Source organism: Phalacrocorax carbo, chromosome 11, assembly GCF_963921805.1.
Source record: "Phalacrocorax carbo chromosome 11, bPhaCar2.1, whole genome shotgun sequence".
Taxonomy (NCBI): domain Eukaryota; kingdom Metazoa; phylum Chordata; class Aves; order Suliformes; family Phalacrocoracidae; genus Phalacrocorax; species Phalacrocorax carbo.
The window spans coordinates 21,800,366-21,816,737 of NC_087523.1; the positions used below are offsets into that span (position 1 = coordinate 21,800,366).

Sequence of the window (16,372 nt, forward strand, 5' to 3'; positions counted from 1 at the left end):
CCCCGGCGCGCGCACGTCCCAGCTGCACGGTTTGCTGCGGCTGGTGGGCAAATGGTGTAGTGTGCTGTGAGTGAGGAGGGGAGGCACCGCGCGATACTGGAACAAAGAAAGCAGGTAGCTTTGTGTTTGGTCAAGACTAAGAAAGAAAATGTGCTCTATTTTTTTTTTTTTTTTTTTTTGTACCAATAGATCATTCGATACGTGTACGTGTGTCGTTGCAAAATTCCTTTGCTCATGCGGGAAAGCAAGGTGGACTGAGAAGAGCCCTCATAAAGTGGGCCTGTGTGCCTGTCTATACGTATACCTAATGACATAAAAGAGGCTGCTGAAGGAGTTCGCTGGGTGTAGCTGTAACAGAAGCCACAGAGAAAAGAGGAATTATGTATTACAACCAATGTGACTGACTGAATTCCTTGTTTTGATGTTTACTGTGGGTGTCAAGGATGTATAAATGCAAACAGCACATTCATGAATTATTTTAGGTTTCTAGTAGTTTTCCGAAGAAAATAATTTGTAATGAGCTTTATTTATGCACTAGAAATAAAGATGGGATTAGGAGAATATTGAACTGTAAATGCACTGGTGATTTTTGGCTTTTGTGCATAGCACAGAGAATCTCATCATTTATCTCTGCTCAGATCTTGAATATGCAGAGCTGGCTGTGCCTTTTATGCAGCAGCTATTTTAGTTTGCAGCAGTCTGGCCTTGAGTCTGTAAGGCGTGCTCGTTGCAGAGTAGGCAGCGTACCTCCGCGGGCCTCTCCCTGCGGTCCTGCCTCTGGCTCTGAAGCTTTGCCGTGCTTTGTTAGCGTACCGTGACCCAGATAGTTCCTCCTCTGCCTTTGTCGGTGCTCAGCTCTCTAACGCACGCTCTGGTCCGTGGCCTGATTTACCTACTTGTGGGCTGTGGATGTGGTCATGCACGTAGTTTTACTCTCCAGCTTCTTCAAGGCTGGAAGAGATCTTGCAGGTGAGGAGGACAACGCGTGTGCGAAGGCTGGGCTGGCGAGGGGGTCGAGCCAGAAGCTGCTGGGGCACCTCCAACAGGAGGAGTCTGTGTTGGCAGGAGGAGGAGACACCGTACCTGGAGATTTTGCTTTCCAGACCCCCTGCTGGGATTGGAGTGGTGTGGAGATCCAGCAATGACTCACCGAGGCTACCTTGAGTCTTTCACTTGCCTCGTCATTTTAAGAATGCAATTTTTAGGCAAACTGAAAGGCTTGTATGCGTGAGCTACAGTGTCATGGACAGTCTTGATGTATGTGAAGAATGCCTTTATCTGAGGTGATTTACCACATGAAAAAACTGAAAATATGCTTTATCACCTCTAGAATAGCATGCATCCACGCATTACGTGTGGCCGGTGTTCACACAGGGCATGGGCTAATTTACTGCAATCTTAGCTTAGGGTGTGCGTAGGTCCCCATATTGCGGAGCCGTTGTTTTGCGGCGAAGGAAGGATGCGTCAGATAATCTTTGGAGTCGCGTTAGATTAGGAAAATTGCTCTTTGCTGTTGCATTTTAACAGGACTGTTGAACACCCTTCAGTGATTAGTATATTGGTGCCATAGCATGCATAGTGTTGAGAGCACTTAGAGCCACAATCTCAATTTCACACAGGTGCAGACAGCAAATATTTTTTCTTAGCAATTTCAGGCTCATACACTTAAAATGAATGTAGAGATGTTTTTCATTTGCCTGTTTATATGCGCTGTGCATACCGTTTTTGGAAGTGCTGGGGTCAGTGGTAAGCCACATGTTTTGGGCTGACCTGTTGTATTGCTTGACATGATCTGAACCAGTTGTGTTCATATAAATCAGGTTCGCTGACGTGCTTTCCTTACAGTCCCTGAGTCAGGGAGGCAACTCCTTCAACTCTACCCATACCCTTGACCATAAATGTGAGGTGTTTTGAATGAATCCGATTCAGGAGGTTTGGTGGTGTTTTTTCCTGGATGGTGTAATCTTCCCAGTTCCGATATTACCAGGGGCATTCTCGGAGCAGCATGGATGCTGTTGTTGGTTTGGTTTAAATGAGTTAATTTTTTAGCTTGAAGGTCTGCTTCAACTTATTTAGCCTTTTAGATTTTGCAAAACAGCCTTGCCCCTTGTTGGGCTGCCTGGAACTGTACCTTCACTTTAATTTAGTCACCTTGAAAGGGGACTGCCAAAAACAAAGGCAGGATCCGGTGATACGGATCAGCTTACACCAAATCAGCATTGTTGCCTGCGAATATCTCTTGCAGTGAGAGAAGCTTGAAACCTGCAGGGTGTCTTTTTATGAAAAAAGCAAAATATATACTTATTTGTATGCATAGACCACCTACGGGAGTTTCTTTTGAATTTTGCACTGTTTTAAACACTCATTGATGTGAGTGCTTATTGCAGAAGCAAGGACAAATAAGATGTGCAGTAGCTGAAGGGCAATTTTTGTCTGGAGGTGCACAGGACCGGAGTAAACAAGATTCATTAGAATAAGAGGAAGGAGGAATAACTGTGGGGCCATGTCACCTGCCAGAGCAGTGGTCCAGGACCTCAGAAGTTAGAGCGGCGTTGTCTTGCACCTTTTCGTGGATTGCAAGTCTGCTTCTGTAAGGTGCTTCCTGAGCCTACGTAAAATAGAGATTGTATGTGGGGGGTGAGTATGAGTTCATAAATATTTGTGTATTTCTCTATTAGAAGATTAATATCTGACAGTTTCTCCTTGTCCTTCCCCTCATTGATGCCCAGCTCTAGGACGTTACTCACTGACCCTTGCACAGACAGCTAGTACCAATTCCTTCTAGGCTTGGCTAACCTGGATGGTGGACAGGCGGGGCAAGGCACAGTTGCACAGCTCACAGTATCTTGTTGGGTTCACTTTTGGGGTGGGGGAATTGCTGTTTTTTTGTGATGTTTGCAAGAACCCCTGAGACATGATCGGAACATAGGAAAATATTTAAATCTAGGCTCTGATACATATTACTGCAGAAAAAAATATGTATTTTGTAGCTTTCCTGCAGAGTTTTGTGCCTCAGATTGTGCTGCGTAAGAGTATAATTGTTTTACTGAAGTCTCAGAGATATGAAATAGAGCTAGAAGAATTTCTGAAGAGGTATTTGGCATAACTTCTAGAAATGAGGTGGGAGGTACTTGTGGTCCTTTTAGGACCTACTAGGACCTTGGGCCACTTAATTTTATTTTCTCAGTGCCAATGCGGTAAAATATAAAACTTAGGCAGAACTTTTTCTCTTGAAGGCTCACAGGGCGTTGCAGGATTTCTGTGCCCAGCACACTAAATTGAAACCGACTCTAGGGTGGCTTGTAACAGGCTTTTAAGACTTGAGTGGTAGCTCAAAAGTAATTTGATATATTCAAAAGCAGCAGGAGGAAACGTTAGTTCAGCAAATTATGGCCACTAATGTGGTGGGAAAAGGTCACTCTGTAACCAAACCAAATCTAACAGCACTGCTTAGCAGCTTGGCGAGGGTACTGCCAAGGTACCCTGAAAGTTTTGGTAAAATTTATGAGTAGCCTTAAAAAAACAATTGTCAGAGCTGAGAGGCCGCTGTGTGCCTAGCTGCCCTCCCTAACCATGCATTTGAATTTGGACTTTTATTATCTTTCAGTGCAGATTTCTGCTAATGAGTTTAAGAGCAGCTGTAAGCTTTACCCGCAGGTGGAAGCTTTCCTTCCCTACGCCCTCCCCTCCTCTCTCAGTAAGTCATTCAGAGTCTCAGGTTTGAAATGCTTGGATTCTTCTTAAAGATGCTCGAGAGCGATGCTGCCATGGTGTGGGATGGTTTTGCCTTTACGCAGAGGGGGAGGCTTGTAGGCTGGATGTATCTTTATATCAGCTCCCAGTCAGTGTTGGCATAACTTGCTTCCAGGCATTAGTTCTCCCCCTCCCTGCCATTTCCCGAGGCCCCTGTAGGGCTGATGGCCCTGCACCATTACCTCCGGCCGCTTAGCCAGAGTAGGTCCTGGGCATTCCTTGCCCTGAAGTTGTCTGGAGAAAAATGGGTTTCCAGGAGTAACGTGAAACCTTGTGGGCAGGAGCTGTTGATTCAGAGCATCTGTGGCCGTAGAGGGATGGGAAAGGCAGCAAGGATGGTCTGCACTTGTGGTTATCAGATGCTTTAGAGGAGGGTTCTTTGAATTGTTGTGAAAGGTTTGATTGTTTTTGTTGTTTTTTAAATGGCCTCAATCACCGTGGTTTGTAAAATTGATTCCTTGCTGCCTTTTCCCCAGAAGGTACCATTACACGTGAATAGACCTTTCAAATTCAGCTCCATTGAAAATAATGGAATTAGTCTGTGCTGTTGTTCCCATTAAGGAAATCAATCTTGTTTTAAAAACCCCTGTGCTTTTGAGAAGAGCCGAACCTGACAGAAGGATCTACCTTTCCGCTGGCCAGAATTCCCCTGGAGACATCTGCTCTTGGTGGGCATCCCTTGATGTTTGCTTTCCTGTCTGGGGGAGATTTGCTGTGATTGTGGAACTGGAATTTCCTTGAGCAGTTGTATGCTGTTGCTTTTGTTAGTTTTTAATGTTGATCTCTTTCCACTCTTCCTTTATCTTTTATGACATTTATGTCAGGTCATGGACAAATAGTTATGTACTCCACAGTTTTATTTTTGGTAGCGCTACCCTCACTGAGCATAACTAGCAGACTGTATTTCAAAATAGTCTCCTGCTTTTCCTCTGCCAGAACTGTTAACTGTTCCTCTCTGTTCATTCAGAAGAGCTTATTACTGCTGTTGGGTCTTTGATGGCCTCTTTCCAGAGCTTCTTAGCCCTTTTAGAGCCAATTCTTTGCTTTCCCTTGTTGGACACTGAGTCGTTGGGATGTCCTTGAAGATTTGTTGACTAGAGGCGGTGGATCCATGGAAGCCGTGGATTTCTTTGTGATGATCCTGAGTAATGCAATATTGTGTTGGCTGCTTTGCTTTTCTTATTTCCCTATCTGTTCTGCTCTATTTTTATATATTTAAAAAATATATAAAATAAACAAGGAAGTTTCTGTAGAAAATAAATCATTGTTGAGAGAAGGCAAAATGACACTACATTGGCAGCTTTAGAGAAGGTATGATGCCTTTGATTGATTAGTTGTCAAAGAAATGTAATGTACTAAACTTGATGAAGATTAAGGATGTTAAGATGGTTAAAATTCAAGTTGCATAAGTGTTTGGTGTTAGGTTTAGAGCCTCTTCCAGAATTTTAATTTTGAAAATGCAAAGTATTTGTTTTATGCTATTCCTCAGGAGCCCTCTAGATGTTTTGGAAAATTTGAGTTCTTGAAATAATAAGGAAAAACCACAAACCAAAAACAAACCAACAAACAAAACCCAGTCTGAAAGTATTTAGTATTCATGGTTTATGAATTAGGTGGAGAGACGATTAATAGTGAGCTTCTGAGATGCATTAGACACTATTTACAGAAACCGAGCACCAGAAATAATAGTAGCATTATCCTGAACCTCGTAATTACTCTCAGGGTCCAATTTTACATTGTATCTAATGTTCAAGAAATAATAGCAGCGTATTTTTCAGCAAATGATTATTTAGGTATTTAGATAGATACATGTACAGCAGGAGAAAATATTGGTTAAACTAAACAACGCCTTTTGAGGGGACTAGGATTTTTTTCTTGCTTTACTTTTTGCTCTTTCTTTTGTAGCCACACCCTCCTCTCCCACTGTCTCATTCCTCCCTTTCTTCTAGGAGGCAGGAGTTCACAGAAACAAATACACGGGCTTTGTGTGGAACCCTGTTGGAGTCCTCCTCAATGCTCTGCATAAGCAACCTTTCAGAGCCTTTTATTGCTCTTATCTCCCTATCAGGGGATGCGGGGTTTGGCCTCCATCTGCTCCACTTCCCCTCTTTCCAACTGCTAATAAATCCTAGTTTACTTAACAAAGCGGAACAGAAGGGAGGAGTGGAGAGGTTGCGAGTCCCCTCCGAGATCCTCTGTTTGATGCTTTGATGCTGCAGGCAGCCGGCAGGTGTACTTCCCGAGGAGAACACAAACGCACTCCGTACTTGGCCTGGGAGATGTGCAGCACATGGACATACGCCCCAACCATGTTGGGATTGAACCCCTCTCTTCCCTGACGTGAGGCACGACTCGCTCGCCTCTGCTTTTGTGGCCAGTTCTCATCTTGCAGGTGGTCTTTCTAACAAGAGCCCTCCTTGAGTTTACACTGTCAACTTCCATTGCTCCTTTCCTAAATACTCAAATAAACATCTTGCTTTCTCTCCTGGGGAGACTTCTCTCCGTATCTGCACAGATACTGCAGTGTCTTTCCTAATCATCTCCTTCGCCATGATGCTGAAGAGGCAAAAAAAAAATGAAACGCCCAAACCTGACAACAGTTAAGCTGGTGACAAATGACTGTCATATTGACCAGTGTAGCCTGCTTGTTTCTATTTCCCTCTCTCTTCAGCAGCGATACAGAGTTGGACTGCAAGCTGTTTGAAATCATCTCCCTGTTCCGCGCCTGCACGGCACCAGTAGCTGGGACTCGTGGTCATCACCACCACGAGCTGCGCTCCTCGGGAAGACAAGGACTGTGTTCTCGGATGCGTTGGCAGATGATAGGGACCCTCAGGCTTGTCCGACCGCGGTAATTTGTCAAAAACTGCAACCTTCGTTGGGACTTCGCTTTTGAAAGCTGCCCTGTGTTAGCGAAGGTGAGGTGATGAGAGCACTTGCTCTCCTTGCAGAGGCAGGCTGAGAGGTTTTAGGCAAGAATTTTGGTTTTAGGCCCTGCCGATGCCACAGGTTTTTGTGTTGGCCACGGGCTCTTCTCGCTGTGAAAACATGCAAGGTGAACTTTAAATTTCCATTTACTGTAGCTGTATTTTGCTGTTCTCTTCTGCATGTGGAAGGAAATGAGGCTTTATCTGCAAGACACTCAGCAGCCCCATCTCAGGTACTTCACGTGCTGCAGACCTTACCTATGGCAACTGCGCGGAGGGGGTAACCCTGAAGGAGGTCGGCAGTGGGCAGAGGAGCCTGTCCGTGGGTCCTGCTCCTAGCTGTGTCACCGACCGCCGTGAATCCAGCTTGGTTTTCTTTGTCCCCTTTTTTCTATCCTTTGCCTTTAAAGTTTTGCGGATGTTGATTGCCTCTTTTGCTTGTGCGGTGGACCCTAGCTGACAGCAAAGCCCTTCCGTACTACCTGAGCGTGCTCTAGCCGTGTGGTCAGCCGTAGCGATGGCCTTTCGCCATTGTGCCGGCGCAGAATGGTCGGACTTCTGCATCTGCTGCTGCTTCAGCGTGCAATTCGTAGCAAGTCCGTACTGCGGCATCGGTGGAAGTGGCATCAGGATAATGAAAAGCTCACCTTGCATGTTGGTCTCTAGGCTGAGTTTGTCGAGTCCTCGTGAAGAGGAAGGGGGCTTCATGACTTGCAAGCAGAGCAGGCTTGAGATGAAAGTCACTAAACTACAATAAATGGGGAGCTCCAAAGTACCACTTTTAGAACTGCATTTCAGAGTATAGTAGCTCTTTAAACGGATTTTTGTAATGAATAATTAAAGCATGAAATACAAGAAGAGTAAATATTTCATTAAAATACTAAACAGAAACTACAAAATCAGTTGAAGACAGAGGAAGCGTTATGTTTCCTTCTCCCCCCTCCCCTTTATCCTCCTATGTGGAGAACCTGGTCGGGCAGAAGGAAGCAGGGGGATGCGCAGCTGTCAAACCACTGTTGGAGTTTAGAAATTTCTTAATTAATTAATTAACTAGTGGGTATAATGATTCAGATAATATTGCATGTATTCCTTTCCTGGAAATGCTTGTGGACCTTGTAAATGTGAGAGGCTGGGATGCTTCATAGCTGTTTTATTGAGGAAAAAAAATGTGTTCAAGCTCCAGTCAGAAGTTATGCATTCAATAGAAGTTAATTAGTGGCTAAAACACATGAATATATAGAGTTGCATTTTGATTTGCTGTTAAAATTAATAAAGCCTTCACAGAAAATGTCTGATTAAGAAATTGAATGATACTAGGTAGTAACAAAAAAAAAAAAGAGCAAGTCCTTAGAGTAATTTTTCCAGATATCCCTGCCCCCTGCCTTGTTCTGGACTTCTGCAAAATGTAAGATTATTTAAAGTGTCTATAGTTAGAAGTCAAATCAGATATTGGTTGAGGCTGTGTTTATTAATCAAGACTAGTAATTACAAAGTGCTGTTCATTTCCAAGAGGTATTCAAGCAATCCTCGCTAAAGCCCAGCAAGAAGGAATAGATAATATGTATAACTCTTAGATGGAGAATGAGCATTCAAGGTTGATGAAGATCTAATTTCCATTTAAAAATGAAACCAAATCTAATCTGAGAAATTAGAAGCAATAAGAATGATGCGTTAAAGGGTATTTACAGGCAATGTTGATCTTCCTTCTGCACTGAAGTCTTTCAGGCCATCTGGTCAGGGGGACCTGCCTCATACCTCATCAAATGATGGCAGAAGCAGATCCGTATGCCATTGCTGACATGGAGACTCTGTCCATGGCTACCTTACCTTTGAGGCAGCCTTCGCTAACCACTGTTTTTTTCATAATTTTAAACAAAAGGCACTAAGTGATTACATAGTCACCGGTCTGCCATCCCTCCCGAGGATCTGCGTGGGTAACGCACACTGGGACAGGTTTCCACAAAACCGAAAATCCTGAGATTGTTTCTCTTTTTTTTTTTTTTTTCTCCCATGATTGTACTGAGTGTTGCCCAAAGACGTTCACTGATAATTGCTTGATTAGTCACCGTGGCTTTGATGTCAGAGGTCACTCGGGATTAAATTCAATAAAAGACTTGGCTGCTGCAGCATCATATTTCTAAGTGCTTGGATCCCTGAATGGAGCTCCAAAATCTGAGTTAAGTACAGAGTGCATAGAAGAGCTTACCACTGGACAAGTTGATTATTTAAAAAAAAATAATATAAAAATAAAATAAAAAAGCAATGAAACCAGCAGAGCTGAGTGTGAATGTGAAATCCTATTGATCGCTGATGACTTTTCACTGTGAGCCTGAGCCTGGAGCACTTTCCAGAGTTGGAGAACATGCCTGGGCAGGAGAGGACTGAGGGGACAATTTTTTAGTTTATCCAGAGGGGTGAGAGGCAGAGAGTTGGAGAGATGCGGAGGGAAGCTTCAGGCTCAGCGGCATAGGGAAAGTGGCCACGAGCCTAGGTACCTGCAGATTTAGGGGCTACTGCGTGTGGGCTTCTTGGATCTGGTTTCTTGGCTTGACTGCCTAAGGTCTATCCAAGCTCAGTTCTAGGCACTGAGTCCGGCTCTGTGCAGCCTTTTAACCTGAGCTCTTAGGTTGTTCCTTCAGAGAAGTCACAAGGGAGTTCTGAATATTGGCTGATGCTTGTCAAGCATTTGAAGATTAAATATGCTGCATGTGAACAAGTTTTTGCTTTTCTTGTATTGAACTTGGATACCAAGGTGATGTGCATGGTATAAATATCTTGAGAGAGAAATGCTGAGCATAATAATTTTTATTGATCTCAAAAGCTAAAAGACCTTTCTACAACTTTTTGCTCTTTTGGTGTCTGATTACTCATTTATGTCCATATAGTAGTGCAATTATCTTTTCAGTGGAAGAATTGGGAGGAGGAGATTATCATTTTAGTAAAACTGTAATTCCTGAAATAATAGTGAATTTCTTCCAGTTTTTTGGTTTAAGGTGGAAACAAATGGTGGATAGCTTTGGGTGGGATTAGCACATTGCATGTGTTTTGAGCACTTGTTGGCTCTGCTGGAACAGTGGTTTATAGGCTAATGCTTTGTTTTATTTATGATAAACCTCTGCTTAGAAGACCTTTTAGAGTTTGTTGTGTATTTTTTTTTTTTTAAAAAAGCTGACATTATTAAAAAAACAAAGTCTACAAACAATGGCCCTTATCCTTGAGATAAGCTCTTTATAAATGTGATTTTTTTTTCCTAAACAAACAAAACCCCTAATTATAACGGATTGCAGCTTTCAGATAGCACTGGTATGATATAATTTGCCACTTGGTATTGTTATCTCCTAGGGAAGAAAATACGGAGAGTACTTCTGTTAGATATGCTGCAGGAAGACTGATACTTCTCTGTTGCACTATGGTAGCGATACCTCGAAGGGTTTGTTCCTGATATGTTAAGAACACGCAAGCCCTTTCGATATAAGGTATGTGAACAGTCCTATGGTTATTAGTCCTTTTGCTAATTTTTTTAAAATCTGTCACTATCTCTGAAGCGCGGACCAATTTTGGAAAAAATTTGAACTGGCTTGGTTAAATGGTTTTTGCTTTACGAAGTCCTTTGGTTAGCTGAAATATAATATTACAGAGCTATTCCCACTCTGCCATAAGAAATGGTCAGGATTGGATCACCCGGGAAGAATTTGGTGAGGTAGCCCCACTTGGGATGGGAATACACACTTACTAAGGAAGTTCCTGTTAAGTATCTTTAAAATACAGATGAATAGTTCAATCCTATTCACAAAAACACTTTGTCTTGTGCTGGGAGAGCAGTCGCTGAGCAGCTGTGCTCGAATTCCTTTCAACACAGTTGTGTCTCAGCTCTGCCCTAGGCAAGTGGCTGATGCTCCACAGTTTGACAAGGCCTTGTCCCAGAGGGACAGAGTCGGGCAAGTGAACTGAATTGTAGAATGGTTTGGGTTGGAAGGGACCTTAAAGACCACACAGAATACACACAGAATCCTGGAAAAGACCTTTGAGATCATTGAGTCCAACCATAAACGTAACACTGCCAGTTCACCACTAAACCGTGTCCCTGAGCACCACATCTATGCATCTTTTAAATACCTCCAGTGATGGTGACTCAGCCGCTTCCCTGGGCAGCCTGTGCCAATGCTTGATAACCCTTTCAGTGAATCAATATTTTCCCAGTATCCAATCTAAACCTCCCCTGGTGCAGCTTGAGGCCATTTCCTCTTGTCCTATCGCTTGTTACTAGGCAGAAGAGTCCAACCCGCGTCTTGCTACAGCCTCCTTTCAGGCAGTTGTAGAGAGCGAGAAGGGCTCCCCTCAGCCCCCCCTTCTCCAGGCTAAACCCCCCCAGGCCCCTCAGCCGCCCCCCAGCACACTTGTGCTCCAGACCCTGCCCCAGCCCCGCTGCCCTTCTCTGGACACGCTCCAGCCCCTCCAGGCCCTTCTTGTCCCAAGGGGCCCAAACCTGAGCCCAGCATTTGAGGTGGGGCCTCCCCAGTGCCGAGCACAGGGGCCCCATCCCTGCCCGGCTCCTGCTGGCCACACCAGTGCTGACACAAGCCCGGGGGCTGGTGGCCTCCTTGGCCACCCGGGCACTGCTGGCTCATGCCCAGCCGGCTGTCAGCCAGCACCCCCAGGGCCTTCTCCGCCGGGCACTTCCCAGCCCCTCTGCCCCAGGCCTGGGGCGTTGCCTGGGGTTGGTGCGACCCAAAGGCAGGACCCGGCACTGGGCCTTGTTAAACCTCACACAACTGGCCTTGGCCCATCGATCCAGCCTGCCCAGGTCCCTCTGCAGAGCCTTCCTGCCCTCCAGCAGATCGACACTCCTGCCCAACTTGGTGTCATCTGCAAACTTACTGAGGGCGCACTCGATCCCCTCGCCCAGATCATTGATAAGGATATTAAACAGAACCGGCCCCAACACTGAGCCCTGGGGAACCCCGCTCGTGACCAGCCGCCAGCTGGGTTTAGCTCCATTCACCACGACTCTCTGGGCTTGGCTATCCAGCCAGTTTTTTTACCCAATGAAGAGCACACCTGTCCAAGTCGTGAGCAGCCAGTTTCTCCAGGAGAATGCTGTGGGAAATAGTGTCAAAGGCTTTACTAAAATCTAAGCAGACAACATCCACAGGCTTTCCCTCATCTACTAAGCGGGACACCTTGTCAGAGAAGGATCATCTACTTCCAATGCCCCTGTCATGGGCAGGGACACCTTCCACTAAACCAAGTTGCTCAAAGCCCAATCTGACATGGCCTTGAACACTTCCAGGGATGATGGGGCACCCACAGCTTCTCTGGGCAACCTGTTCCAGTGCCTCACCACCCTCATAGTGAAGAATTTCTTCCTTATATCTAATTTAAATCTACCCTTTTTCAGTTTAAAGCCTTTACTTCTTGTCCTATCACTACATGCCCTTGTAAAAAGTCCTCCTCCAGCTTTCTTGTAGGGCTCCTTCAGGTCCTAGAAGGCTGCTATAAGGTGTCCCCAGAGCCTTCTCTACTCCAGGATGAACAACCCCAACTCTCTCAGCCTGTCTTCATAGCTGGGTGCTCCAGCCCTCTGATCATCTTCACGGCCCTCCTCTGGACCTACTCCAACAGGTCTGTGTCGTTCTTATGTTGGGGGCCCCAGAGCTGGACTCGGTACTGCAGGTGGGGTCTCAGCAGAGTGGAGGAGAGGGGCAGAATTGACGTGCTGGCCAAGTTTCTTTTGATGCAGCTCAGGATACGGTTGGCCTTCTGGGCTGCAAGCACGCCTTGATGGCTCGTATCCAGCCAACACCCCCAGGTCCTTCTCCTCAGGGCTGTTCCCAATCCATTCTCCTCGCAGCCTGTATTTGTGCTTGGGATTGCCCCGACGCATGTGTAGGACCTTGTACTTGGCCTTGTTGAACTTCATGAGGTTTCATGCAGGCCCACCTCTCCAGGCTGTCAGGGTCCCTCCGGATGGCATCCCTCCCCCCAGCATGTCGACCGCACCACACAGCTCGGTGTTGTCGGCTAACTTGCTGAGGGCACGCTCGATCCCACTGTTGGTGTTGCTGACAAAGATGTTAAACAGCACCGGTCCCAATAGCGTGACCCCTGAGGAGCACCACTGGTCTCCTCAACTGACGGAGGTTCTAGTTCACAAAATGGGCTGGAATTATTAATTCTGGTAGCAGGAGTGTGAAATCCAGAATTGCTGTTTTCATGGAGAAAGAGGAGGCCACCATGTTGAGCAAGCACTTGTCCCTTCAGAGCTGGCTCCAGAAAGAGTGATGTATTTTAATTTTTTTCTTTTTTTTTTTTTTTTTGTATGTGCTCAAAATATTTAAACGTTGCATGTGGGGAAAAAAACACAATTAAAACATTAATTATTAGTGCTGAGAGTATTTTGAGTCATTTTTGTATTCAATTGGCTGTAATTAAATACTCAGTGAACACAAAATTAGGTCATATATTATGTAAATAGGATGAGACATCCACTAGCTCTAGCAACAAACGCTTTGGAGTCCTTAAGGGTACAATTCACGATTGGACTCTTGGAGCCTAATCGGTTCTGTCTGACCCTGATTTCCTCCTCTGTCACGTGCCCACCTGAATGCAGGGCAAATACCGAGGAGGGCGCAGGGTGAGACCGATGATAGGTCATCTGCTGCCTCCAGCTGTGGCCTGATGTTCTCAGCCAGTTTGAGATGAGCTGTATGTGGGGGAAGACTTTCTCCTTGCCCCCAGTGGATCTCTCTTCTCTGCTGTGGTCCAGCCATGTGACTTGAGCACATCCTTTAGATGCGGGCAGAATGAATTTAGGTATATTAAAACAAAAATTAATAGATGCTTAACCATTACGCTGAGTGAGGCTTGGAGCGCTCGGCAGTGCCCAGGATCATGCCCTCTATTCTCTTAACATGACACTTGATACCTTCTGTTTTAGCGTTCATAATTACAAATGCCAAACCTGATTTTGCTCCCTTTGAGGATAGTGGGAGCAGTAACAGGTCCATTATTATTAGTCAGAACAATTATGTAGCTCTTAAAGAGAGAAAGAAAAAAATTCAAGGTGTTGGATTCTGCTTTCTCGTGACAGGGACTTGCCTGCTGGGGGTGCATGCTGTGTGAAGCAGCATTTTGTGGCAGTCTGAAGTCACTTCATCCTCATGTCCTCCACTCATTGCAGTCTTTGTTCCCGTCTCCAGAAGTAGCTCTCAAGGAGCACCACCATCCTCCCTTGTTCCTTTCTCCCCAGCTCTCCGATTTCTCACTTTTTAATCTGAACACAAGCCTCTGCATGTATGAGGCACGTGGAGGAGAACAAGAGCGTGTTAGGAGGTGCTGGTGGCTGAGTGGGGAAGCAAGAAGAAAAAATTAGAGGTAGCTGTCTCCCTAACCTTTCCTGGTCCTCCACCACCCGTTCGTTTCCTACCCAACCCTGGTTTGTTTCCTACTGAAAGATGCTGCAGTTCAGAGCTGATGAGGGGATGATCCATCAAATATTCTGTTTGAGTCCTTCGGATATTAGTTTTCTGGAGTGTGAGTGGTTTAGTGCTGCTTGTATTCTTCAGGTGATGGAAGAAGCAGATTTTAGTCTGTTATACTTCAAGTTTTTAGGAGAGATGTTTTCTCTAGCCTCCTTCCTCCTTCTGTGCCACCTGTGCCCTGACCTGGCACCTTTATTTTACAGAATGTCTTTCCTTAGCCCACAAGTGATTCCTCATAGATCCCTGACAAATGGCAGGGCAGGTTTAAATCAGTAAGAAAAGATCAGTCTTCTTGTTGGGAGCAAGGGCAATCCATGGGAAGGTGTGGCGGGAACTATGGTGTTCCTGAACCCTAATGTGGGGGATCGGAATTGGTCTGTAAAAGGGAAATCAGGGAGCATATTACTGTAAGGGAGATGGCGTGTGATTTTTATACCTAGGTAGTTTGTTTCCTAACTGACCATGAGATAGGAGGGTGCTTGCCTGTACGAGAGCTGGTCCGTGCACCTTGAATTACTATGGCTGGAGTCGCAGGAAAGGACCGCAGCGCTGGGCTCTCAGCAGCTGAGCCCGTGCTGGGAAGCGGGCTTGCAACATCAGGCACTTCTCTCACCTCTTGTTGTTCTGAGCAGCAAATTATACAGTTGCCTCCCTCGGTTTGCCTTGCCGTATTACCTCTGGAATTGGGGTATAATACCCGGTGTGTGCAGTCCAGTATTTAGAAGTCAAAAGGTTATTTATTTGACTCAGCTGCAATAAACCTATGTGGACCTTTAAGGTTGGTTGATGTTTTGTAAAGGTGGGCAACTTCTAGGAGCTGGTGGGTGTGATCCTGGGAATGGGATGTGAGTTACTGTTTGCTTTCGGTAATAATAACTGCTGGGGAAAAATGAGTCAGACTGGACATGCTGAGGACCTGATATTTCACTTTCAAACTTCCTTCTAGCTGGGTGGGTCAGGCTTGACTGCTTTCAGCTTCATACTGTCAGGAGGCATGGATTTGGCTTATCAAGCAGTGCTGGGCTTGCTAAGTGTTGGCAGACATTATAGAAAAGCGAGATGCTATTCATGCTGCAGTGGATAAGAAGTTGGAAAGCATTGGTTTAAGATTGCAAGAGGCTGAGAGGAAAATTGAAGTCATGGAGATAACGATCATTGGACCTAATGCTGCTCTTGCTGAGAATGCCAAAGACCAGGTTGTAAGGCGTGCAGAAGTCCAGTTGATGATCTGGAAAATAAGTGCAGATTGAGTATTGCCTTCTTGGTGGGAGAATCTTGTGAATATATTGACGGAGAAGCAGAGATTCATGTGCTTGTTGCAGGGTGCTGGTTGAGCTGCATAAATGCTAGGTGAAATTTTTTAAGTGCTTCAGTATGCTGTAAGGGTATCACGTTAATGAAATATCAAGCTACTATCGGTGCCTTCCCGGGACAATAAATCAGTGAATATTATTAAATGACATAGTGACTTGAAACTGTTCTGTATGTTGCAACTCTAACAAAAAAAAAAATGTTTTTTTCACTATGTGTTGGGGGATCGTTCAGCCTAACGTCTCAGGAGGCAATATTATTGCTCAGTGACTTCTGTGTGTCATTTGGTTTTGGCTTTTTCTCATATATCTTTTAAAAAAAAAAAAAGTTTAATATTGGTCTCACTGAAAAGCATCTAGGGTACTCTGCCTTCTTATTGCCAACAGGTTATCGTTTAATAAAACACTTTCTATTTATATATAAATTGGCAGAGAGAGAAGTCCAGACTATAGTTGGTGCCACAGGCCTACATCTTTTCTTTTCTTTTTCTTTTTTTTTTTTTTAAGAGGAAGGAGAATGAGATTCTTAGGTTAAACTGTTTTTACCAACTGCATTATGTGCCAATAGGTAGCGAATAGATAACATCTTCTCAGTTGTACGCACAATCAGATTTAATCCTCCAGCAACGGAGATTTTGTGTGCAGCTGCTGACAGAAGATTTTATTTGCCTGGCAAAGGCCTCTGTGGGCAGAGAAATTTTTCCCCATCAACAAGAGTGGTCCTTCAGCATGTTTGTGGACTGTCCTCCTTCAAAATTGTTCCTTCTTGAAGTTCCACTGATTTCTTCCAAACCATGAGACCATCCCCTATTAAAAATATTTTTTATACTTATATTTTATATCTAATATAAAAATCACCATCCTGACGTTTTCCTCTGCGTTTCTGCAGTTGCCGTGACCC

At 44.9% G+C, this 16,372-nt stretch overlaps 1 protein-coding gene across 2 annotated transcripts in view; it reads left to right on the forward strand.

Moving 5' to 3' along the window:
* Positions 1 to 16,372, forward strand: part of NEXMIF (neurite extension and migration factor) — a 175,001-nt gene that overhangs the window by 48,483 nt on the left and 110,146 nt on the right. The window contains exon 2 of one of the 2 annotated variants that reach the window (XM_064463403.1): positions 10,023 to 10,156. The exons of the other annotated variant lie outside the window; for it this stretch is intronic. The gene's annotated coding sequence lies outside the window, so the exon portion shown is untranslated. The remainder of the gene's footprint in view (positions 1 to 10,022; positions 10,157 to 16,372) is intronic. 2 annotated transcript variants of the gene reach the window in all.